The sequence below is a fragment of the Aegilops tauschii genome, chromosome 3 (assembly GCF_002575655.3).
Source record: "Aegilops tauschii subsp. strangulata cultivar AL8/78 chromosome 3, Aet v6.0, whole genome shotgun sequence".
Taxonomy (NCBI): domain Eukaryota; kingdom Viridiplantae; phylum Streptophyta; class Magnoliopsida; order Poales; family Poaceae; genus Aegilops; species Aegilops tauschii.
The window spans coordinates 484,387,167-484,397,549 of NC_053037.3; the positions used below are offsets into that span (position 1 = coordinate 484,387,167).

The 10,383-nt window shown below is 53.5% G+C and overlaps 1 pseudogene; it reads left to right on the top strand.

Annotated features, from left to right (window-relative positions):
• Positions 1–2,478: 2,478 nt before the first annotated feature.
• LOC123497648 (uncharacterized) lies at positions 2,479–3,818 on the top strand (annotated as a pseudogene).
• The last annotated feature ends 6,565 nt before the right edge of the window (positions 3,819–10,383 follow it).

A 10,383-nucleotide genomic window follows, 5' to 3' on the forward strand; every position in this document is an offset into this window, starting at 1 on the left:
ACTTTCATGGAGAGATAAGAGATATCTAATTCTTTGACTAATGAAGCATAAATAGACCTATCTTTCTCTTGCCCTTGGATCAACTTTATAGCAACAAGTGAATCCATCTCAATGGCCACTGGACGATCACTTCGCTGGATCGCTAGAGATAACCCTTCCATGCAAGCACACATCTCTGCCTCCAAGTTTTCTGCATGCTGGAAAGATTATGCCTCCCAAAGGGTCCCGTAATACCATTCCTGCTCCAGCCCTGCCAGCATCAAAAGATCCGTCCGTGTTTAGCTTTACCCACCCCTCCGGTGGTGCAGCCCACTTGGGGACGGGCGGTGAAGGTGCTATATCAGCCTGAAGCAATGTGCGGTCATAAGAGATGATTGATTTCCCCTTGGCTGGATCCATATGTGAGTTCATTTTGATAGCAATTAGAGACTCCAGATAGCTAACAAGGAACCTCCTCGATACTTCAAGAGGTGGCGGAACCTTTTGGTAATTATAATTAGCTGTGCAATGGCTAAGTAGGATCGTACATTCGTACCTAGATTGGCACGGTTTTCTTTTGAACTTCGTACCTAGATTGGCACGGTGAAAGACCAAAAAGATGGACCCACTAAGCTTCTGGCTGTTGGGTATGGCTGCCTCCGGTCTATATTGTGAGCACCTAAGAACAACTCTAATCGATCCCAGCCGGCTAGAGGAGTAAAAATTCAGTTTTACTCTTCTAACCGGCACCTAGCTGATTCCTAATCGGCGTTAGTGGAGGAAAATTTACCATCCGCCACGCCCCATCTTACTATTTATTCGTCACCGCTCGGCTGCCAAGTAAAATTCCACGCCTCTCTAGCCGCCTCCCTCCTCCCCCATCCCCGCTGTCAGCCCGCGCCCCCGCTCCCTGACCGCCCCCTCCTCCCGATGGCCCGACCGCGTGGCCGGCGCTCCCGCTGCCGGTCCGCAATTCGGATCCGCGCCGCCACACCCGTCGCGCAGCATACTTGAGTCGCCGCCGCCGCGCCCCCCGCCCGCATCTCCAACTTCCCGGACCTCCCTCCGCCGCGGGAGCTGCAGAGGAAATACCTCGGCGTCCGCCAGCGCGCGTGGGGGGCTTAGGTTGCGGAGATGACCGACCGAGAGACCCACACGAAGAAGTGGATCGGGTCGTTCTACATGGCGGAGCTCACCGCCCTGGAATATGACCGGTGGCAGGTCCGGTTCCACGACGCCGTTCTACCTCGTCCTGGTGGCGCCGGGTCTGGTGGATGTGGGGACGACTCAGGGGGTCCTAGAGGCGAGGGAGCACCTCGCGGCGGAGGCCACCGACGAGGAATACATGGCAGACCTCCGCCGCCAGCACCCCGAGCTCGTGAAGGCGGAGCGGGCCATCTTCGCAGAGCGGGCGGTCAACGACGAGGTCATCGTCATCTTCGACGACGAGGAGCAAGGCGGCGGCGACGGCAGCACAGAGAAGGAGTGGCAGCGCATCTTCCCTGACTCCGGCGACGACGGCACCGGCCCGGACCTAATGGGTGGTGGCATGTCGAGGCAAGATTGGCTCGATCGCTACTATGGCAAGGATGAGGATGAATATTAGTTTTAGTTCATGTTTAATTCTAATTCTAAGTTGAAGTTTAGTTTAAATTTTGATTGTTAAGATAATGAGTTAAATTTCGGTTGTAAAGAGAGTGTGGCCAATTTCGGTTGTTTAAATCGGAAGTAAGTTGAACTATTATGTAAATTTAAATTTTTTACCCTATTATGTATAGGGAATCGTCTAGGTCCGGCCAAATTTTAGTGGAGTATAAATACTCCATTAAGGTTTTGCTCCATCGAATCCTCCGTTATATATAGGGGATGTGTTAGAAATGCCCTAAGGCCAACTCCACCGCACGACCCCATCCTGTCCGCGCGCGTCCATTTGGGGTAAAACGGACGAATAGCGCGGCCCAGCGCGCGGCCTCAAATGGACAAATGTCCAAATTCCACCGTTTTCGACCCATCCCCGGCCCAAACTTGCGCTCGGTTTGGGGTGAAACGGACGCGCGCGGACGGCCTGGACGCACGCCCTTGTCCCCCCTCCCCCTGTGGCCCGCCTGTCGGGGACACTAGCAGTCCCTCCGCTCCCAACGCTTCCACCCTCTCTCTCCCGCCCCGCCCCGCCGCCGGCGCCGCCGCTATTCTCCGGCCGCCTCCTCACCGCGCAGCCCCTGGCCGTCCCTACCAAGCCACGTCTCGACATGGCCGCCACCACGCCGGCGCTTTGGCCGTAGTTTTGGCCGTCGATCGGAGGTTTGGCCGTCGCCATCTTTGCCGGTTGCAGAGGGGACACGACCGCCGGCGACGTACCACGGCGGCCTCGGCAGCTTCCGACGAGAGCTCCAGAGCGGCCAGTAGCCGGCTGGCAACCACCCCTGCTGCGTCGAGGTGATCATCGCGGCCTCTTCGCCATCACGACCGCAAGGTGTTCGGCATTTTTCCCACAAAGGTATGGACAGTGGAGACGAGTTTTTCTTCCATCACTTCCTTTGTTCATCGGATGATTCGTCGTCGGATGATGAAGATCTTATGGTGGCTGCACTGGTCGTTCACGATCACATTCAACGGCAGCTTCCTCGGTACAGGGGGTCAGTCCCTGGCCGTGCTCCCAACCTGAACCGCAACAGGGAGAGAGGCCACGCCCTGCTCTATGCCGATTACTTTGCCAACACCCCGCTCTTCAAGCCGGATAAATTTCGTCGCCGTTTTCGAATGGCAAGGCATGTGTTCAATTGTATCCGAGAGGGAGTGGTTGCTCATGACCCATACTTCGAGTGCAAGACAGATGCCCTTGGCAAGCTTGGATTCTCCTCTTACCGAAATGCACCGCGGCCATCCGCATGCTTGCATATGGAATTCCAGGCGATCTGGTGGATGAGTATGTGCGTATGAGTGAGACAACATGTCTGATGTCAATGTACAAGTTTTGCCAGGCTGTGATCGAGGTGTTTGGCCCAGAGTACTTGAGGCAGCCAACTGCCGCTGATACAGAGAGATTGTTGGCGACCAACGCAGTTAGAGGCTTTCCAGGCATGCTTGGCAGCATAGATTGTATGCACTGGGAGTGGAAGAATTGTCCATTTGCTTGGCAGGGCCAGTACAAGGGGCATGTCAACGGGTGCACTGTCATATTAGAAGCGGTGGCATCGCAGGATGTTTGGATATGGCATTCTTTCTTCGGCATGGCAGGTTCTCACAATGATATCAACGTGCTGCAGCGTTCTCCAGTCTTCGCGAGGCTTGCAAAAGGCCACTCCCCACCTATCAACTTTGAGATCAACGGCCACCAGTACAACAAGGGATACTATCTAGCAGATGGTATATATCCTCAGTGGTCAACTTTTGTGAAGACAATCTCGAAACCCCAAGGTGAGAAGAGAAAGAGATTTGCCCAAATGCAAGAGAGTGTTAGAAAGGATGTGGAACGTGCTTTTGGCGTGCTTCAATCCCGGTGGGGTATCGTTCGAAACCCTGCACTGTCATGGGATGAAAGGAAGCTTTGGGAGGTGATGACTGCTTGTGTGATCATGCACAACATGATCGTCGAGGACGAGCGTGATGAGAGTATCTTCGACCTAGGATTTGATTATCAAGGTGAAAATATTGAGCCCCTGCACCAAGACCCGGCCACATTTGAACAGTTTGTCCAATTCCACCGTGAGATGCGTGATTGGCACACTCATTTGAATCTTCAAAATGACTTGGTTGAGCACGTGTGGGATCACATTGGCAACCAATACATGTATTGGTCCATTTTATGTTCAGTCAAGACAATTTCGATTTGGTTGTAAAACTATTTTATTAAAGACAATTTCAATTGGATTGTAAAACTATTTTAATTTTCAGACAAATATTTGGGTTGTAAAACTAGTTTTGATGAAAATATGGGCATTTTTGGCCCTGACGGACAGGATGGGGCAAAGGGATGCGGCCGCGCGCTGGGCGCACGGCCACCGCATCCCAGGACACGCCCGGACACGACCCCATTGTCCTACCCAAACGGACAGAAATCGGACAAAACAGACGTCCGTTTGGGGTCGCATGGTGGAGTTGGCCTAACAGACTAGATGTCTATTGTAAAGTAAAGTGTCAAAACCAAAAAGAAGAAAGATAGCACACACTTTTATTTCTCCCCAAAGAAAAATACAGGCTTTACAAAAAAAACTGGAAATGCAAAACTTGATCAGTGGTATTTAACGGGCATGCTTTGCTGGTCGTTGATAAACGGCAAAAGGGGCGCCTTTTAATCACAGCAACTTTTTTCCTTATAATATATGTTTATTTATACAGCTGTATAGTTTCGTTCTTATCACAAAGGCCAGGAAGCTGAAACTCTGAATTAAAAAAGCCAACGAAGAAAACAAAACAGCACGTGATCGTATTCTGGTGCCTGCCTACTGTACGCTTCGAAGCACTAAACGCGAGTCCCACCCATATCACTACTGTGCAGATGCGTCCATGTGAGCGTGGGTGACCCTGTCCGGCGCAGCCTGGCGATCGATTGCCACCGCGGCTCGACGGCGGACACGTGTGAGACGGCGGCCGGAGGGAAGCAAAGCCTCGAGGCTTCACATTTGCAGGGCGACCAGCCGCCGGAGGCAATGGCACGTGAACGGAGGTTCTCGTTCTTGCCTTCTCCCCAAGTATTTGATCACGCGTGACGAATTTGTACCGCTCAGTCACTAGTTAGTCACGCACGAAACAGACAAGCGGCCGGTAAGAGCCGCGGTGGCAATCGGACACATATCAGCCCAAAACGGCTGGGCGGGCTGTCCGATCACTGTGCCAAAGAAAAAAATATCACCCAACCAGTCGTCTCATGTCCGGCTCAAACGTTTGAACTGACCGGCAATCCCATATCCAGCCTATATGTGGGGCGAATATGAGACGCTCAAATGGGCCCGCCACGTTGGATTCAGCCCATTTTGGCCCATCCGACCCCATATAAATTGGTCCTTGTCCGTGCTCTAGATGAAACCTAGCCGCATTTGCTCCACTCCACCCCCTCCCATAGTGCCAAGGTCCTCTCCAGCGAGGTCCGGCGTACTCTTTCATGGAGGCCACTGGATCCGACTACGAGATGTGCGGATAGGATGGACTGTTGGGAGGCGTTGGTGGATGAGTGGTGCTCTCTCCAATGGCTGGCCGTCCACAACAAGGCCAAGGATAAGCGTGCACAAATGCAAAGTGTGCCACACCATCAAGGGAGCTCCAACCTGTTTGAGTACGGGGATAACTGGGTATGTAGTTTGCTTCATGATTCATGCAATTTCATTCTTCATGCTAGCTTGAGCCCTTAACTAATATTTTGTTCCTCTCTTTTAGACGCGACACAACAAGAAGGAGGTGCCAGGGGTGTTCGACCTCTATGCCATGGCCCATACTGCCCCGTACAAGAAGGCCAAGGCATTCTCTGAGTCTGACCTCGATCATCCAGAGAGCTTCACCTCGTGAGGTACAAAGACGAGGGGAAGGCGAGGAAAGGGGAGGACTTTAACCCGAGCCAGAGTCCTTTTGATCCAGAGCTGGTGATGATATCTGGTGACGGGAGGTCCCATGGCTAGGTAGCCATTGGGGATGGACTGATATGTTGTCCTAGAACTCTCCCGAAGATCAAGAAGCGCCAGACGAGCTCCGATCCCGAGATAAGGCCTCGTCTACGGCCAATGGAGCTCGCCATCGAGGCTAGGGTTCAGGAGCTTCTGGCGGAGGCAAACAGGCAGGCGGCGGAGAGGGAGAGTGTAACACCCTGGGAATCATGCTACAGTAACTCCCTGTGATTAAGCTAATCATGTTGCTAAACAGGGCTTGATCACATTTGAATCACCTTCCTTTTCTAACTCCTAGTTCAAACTTCAAATATAATTAAAGTGAAAAATAAAAGTTTTCAAAAACTCAAACAAAAATGTTCTGTGGGTGCTAAATAATACACTGGCAATTATGGTGGAGAAAACTCCTTTTTATAAAATGCCTAAATACTTTAAATGAAATATAACAGAAAAGGAAATAAACAAATAAAAGGAAAACAGAAAACAAAACAAAACAGAAAAAGAAAAAAAAGAGAGCAGGCCTTCCCCCCCCACTGGACCCGTGGCCCATCTGCACCGAACCCCCCCGGCCCAAACTGGGCCGCACCCCCGCACCCCCGACCCCGGCCCAGCCCACCTCTCCTCCCTCGCCCCCTTCCCTGTTCCCCCGACCGGGTCGGAACAGGGGCCCGCTCCCACCCGACCCCCTCGCCGGCACCGACGCCGGAGAGGATAAGGGCGCCAGCGGCCCCCGCCTCCTCGGGCCTCTCTCCCACTCACCCCGCTCACTCCCTCGGACTCTGCGCCTCTCCCCCGCCAGATCCACCTCTCTCTCCCCTTCGATCCCCTCTGCCCGCGCGTGCTCGCCGCCGTTCACCGTCGAACTCGCGGCCACCGTGCCCCGATCGCCCCGACGACGTGCCCGAACGACTCCCCGCCGTCGACTACGTCGACTACGCCCTCGGGAACGAGCCGAGCGCCTCTGCACCGGCCTCCCCGAGCTCGTCTTCAACCTACGGCCGCCGTCGTTCGTCGCCGATTCCGGCTACCCCGCGCCCTCCCCGAGCACGCTGCCACTCCCTACAGCTCCGCTGTGAGCTCCCGCATCTCCTCCCCCTCTCCGTTAGCTCGCTCGCGCTCCGTAGCTGCTCCCCCACGTGCGCCCGAACGCCACGCCGCGGAGCTCGCCGCCGGCGTGTCTCCGGTGACCAAATGGTCACGGCCGTAGGCCCGCTAGCCCGACCGCACCGTGCCGCGCCCGCCTAGGTAGTTAGTTCGGCCGTTCGCGCGCTCTAACGCAGCTTCCGTCGGGCACCCGTAGCACCTCGCCGCCGGCGAGCTCGTAGCGGTCGTCCCCGGCCGTTTCAGCCCCTCCGACCACCGCCGTTGGACGCGCGACGTCGAGCCGCGTCGAACGCGCCCAGCCCCGCCCCCGCAAACCCACTGTGGGTGAAACCCGCGCCCCTCCCGCGCGCGCCGCCGTGCGTTTTGGTCGCCGGCGTTGCTCCGGCGCCGGCCGCCGACGTGGCAGGCCTGGGGCCACCCCAGTGCCCCTGCCAGTGGCCCCCACGGGCCCCAGTTGACTGGGTCAACCCAGTCAACTGCTGACTGGGCAGGCCCAGTCACTTACATGCGGGCCCCGCCGCAAAAATAAAAGAAAAAGAAAATGTTTTATAAATAAAAATAATTATTTTAACTAATCACTCACTGACATGTGGGGCCCACCCCTCTAATTATACTGTTAGATTAGTTTAAATAGATATTAGAATAACAGAGACTGACATGTGGGTCCCACTGGACCCACCTGTCTGGTTTGACTGGTCAGCCGACCTGTTGACTTGCTGACGTCAGCATGGCCTCATGCTGACGTCATAATTCATTTTTCTTAATATAAATAATTCCAGAAATTCAAATAAACTTTGAAAATTCATATCTTTTAAACCGTAACTCGGATGAAAATGTTTTCTATATGAAAGTTGCTCAGAACGACGAGACGAATCCGGATACGCAGTCCGTTCGTCCACCACACCTCCCTAACCTATCGAACTAGCAACTTTCCCCCTCCGGTCCGTCTGTCCAAAAACGCGTAACATCGGGAATACCTCCCGGATGTTCCCCCCTTCACCGATACCACCTGCTGTCGCGTTAGGACACCCCTAGCACCGCTCATTGTCATGTCACGCATCGTCATGCTTATGTTTGCATTGTATTTACTGTTTCTTCCCCCTCTTCTCTCCGGTAGACTACGAGACCGACACTGCTGCTGCCCAGTTCGACTACGGAGTCGACGACCCCTCCTACTTGCCAGAGCAACCAGGCAAGCCCCCCCTTGATCACCAGATATCGCCTACTCTTCTCTATACTGCTTGCATTAGAGTAGTGTAGCATGTTACTGCTTTCCGATAATCCTATCCTGATGCATAGCCTGTCATTGTTTCTACAATTGTTACCCTTACCTGCTATCCTACTGCTTAGTATAGGATGCTAGTGTTTCATCAGTGGCCCTACACTCTTGTCCGTCTGCCATGCTATACTACTGGGCCGTGATCACTTCGGGAGGTGATCACGGGTATATACTATATACATTATATACATGACACATGTGGTGACTAAAGTCGGGTCGGCTCGTTGAGTACCCGCAAGTGATTCTGATGAGGGGGCTGAAAGGACAGGTGGCTCCACCCCGGTAGAGGTGGGCCTGGGTTCCTGACAGCCCCCGACTGTTACTTTATGGCGGAGCGACAGGGCAGGTTGAGACCGCCTAGGTGAGAGGTGGGCCTGGTCCTGGTCGGCGTTCGCAGATAAACAACACGCTTAACGAGTTCTGGGTATTTGATCTGAGTCTGGCCATTTGGTCTATACGCACTAACCATCTACGTGGGAGTAGTTATGGGTATCCCGACGTCGTGGTATCAGCCGAAGCTCTTTTGACGTCAGCGACTGAGTGGCGCGCGCCGCATTGGACCGTAAGCTCGTGCTTGTATTAAGGGGGCTAGGTCTGCTTCCGGCCGCGTATGCAACGTGCAGGTGTGCATAGGGCGATGGGCCCAGACCCCTGCGCGCATAGGTTTAGACCGGCGTGCTGACCTCTCTGTTGAGCCTAGGTGGGGCTGCGACGTGTTGATCTTACGAGGCCGGGCATGACCCAGAAAAGTGTGTCCGGCCAATTGGGATCGAGCGTGTTGGGTTATGTGGTGCACCCCTGCAGGGAAGTTTATCTATTCGAATAGCCGTGTCCCTCGGTAAAAGGACGACCCGGAGTTGTACCTTGAGCTTATGACAACTAGAACTGGATACTGAATAAAATACACCCTTCCAAGTGCCAGATACAACCCGGTGATCGCTCTCTAACAGGGCGACGAGGAGGGGATCGCCGGGTAGGATTATGCTATGCGATGCTACTTGGAGGACTTCAATCTACTCTCTTCTACATGCGGCAAGATGGAGATGTCCAGAAGCGTAGTCTTCGACAGGACTAGCTATCCCCCTTTTGATTCTGGCATTCTGCAGTTCAGTCCACTGATATGCCCCTTTACACATATACCCATGCATATGTAGTATAGCTCCTTGCTTGCGAGTACCTTGGATGAGTACTCACGGTTGCTTCTCTCCCTCTTTCCCCCCTTCCTATCTACCTGATTGTCGCAACCAGATGCTGGAGTCCAGGAGCCAGACGCCACCGTCGACGACGACACCCACGGCACTGGAGGTGCCTACTACTACGTGCAGGCCGCGGACGACGACCAGGAGTAGTTAGGAGGTCCCAGGCAGGAGGCCTTGCCTCTTCGATCGTTGCTACCTTTGTGCTAGCCTTCTTAAGGCAAAACTTGTTTACCTTATGTCTGTGTTCAGATATTGTTGCTTCCGCTAACTCGTCTATGATCGAGCACTTGTATTCGAGCCCTCGAGGCCCCTGGCTTGTATTATAATGCTTGTATGACTTATTTATGTTGTAGAGTTGTGTTGTGATATCTTCCCGTGAGTCCCTGATCGTGATCGTACACATTTGCGTGCATGATTAGTGTACGGTCAAATCGGGGGCGTCACAAGTTGGTATCAGAGCCGACTGCCTGTAGGAATCCCCTATCCACACTCCTTGGCCGAAGTCGAGTCTAGACATTACAAAACATTTTACTAACATGGTTGTGTGTCTTACGGGCCCACGTCGCCATTGGGTGGTACTAGGATCTTTTACTCCTCGACCTTTACTCTGGGACTCTGAACTCTCTTCTACTCGGGTTAAACGAATTTACTAACTCTAACACTAGGATCCCGTGACCACATTCACCCCAAAGTTGGATAAGCCATAGTTGTTTCTTAGAGTAGTATTTTGAACAATACACACACTGGCATTTGACTCCTTTGAAACGTCTTTTGCTTTCAGATGGAACCCACAAGGCAGGTCGTTCGCCACACGATGGCCATTGGTGCCTCGGGATCACCTGTGGTGCTAGTTGAGATGATGACCTATCTGGGTTATCGCTGGCACCCTGAGTACACCGTCTACGAGGAGTACCAGGATTTTAACCAGGAGCAGTACTGTGCCATCGTCCACCTTTACTCTCGGGAGTACGACTCCACTACTGTGCTGCACACCGCACATGGTGTTGGTGTGACCATCGATATGGCTGTCCACGATGCTGCCTATGCTGCTCTGACACGTCTTCGTGGAGAGTATCAGGAGTTGGACACCTCCCCTTTCAGGCACATTGCTATCGCCTCTGATGTTGGTGCGGAGGGATACTATACTGCTGCCTACTCCACTATCACCCGAGAGCCCTTCTACCATCAGCACCTGGTTCTGCATGCTGATGGGCTGGATCGAGCT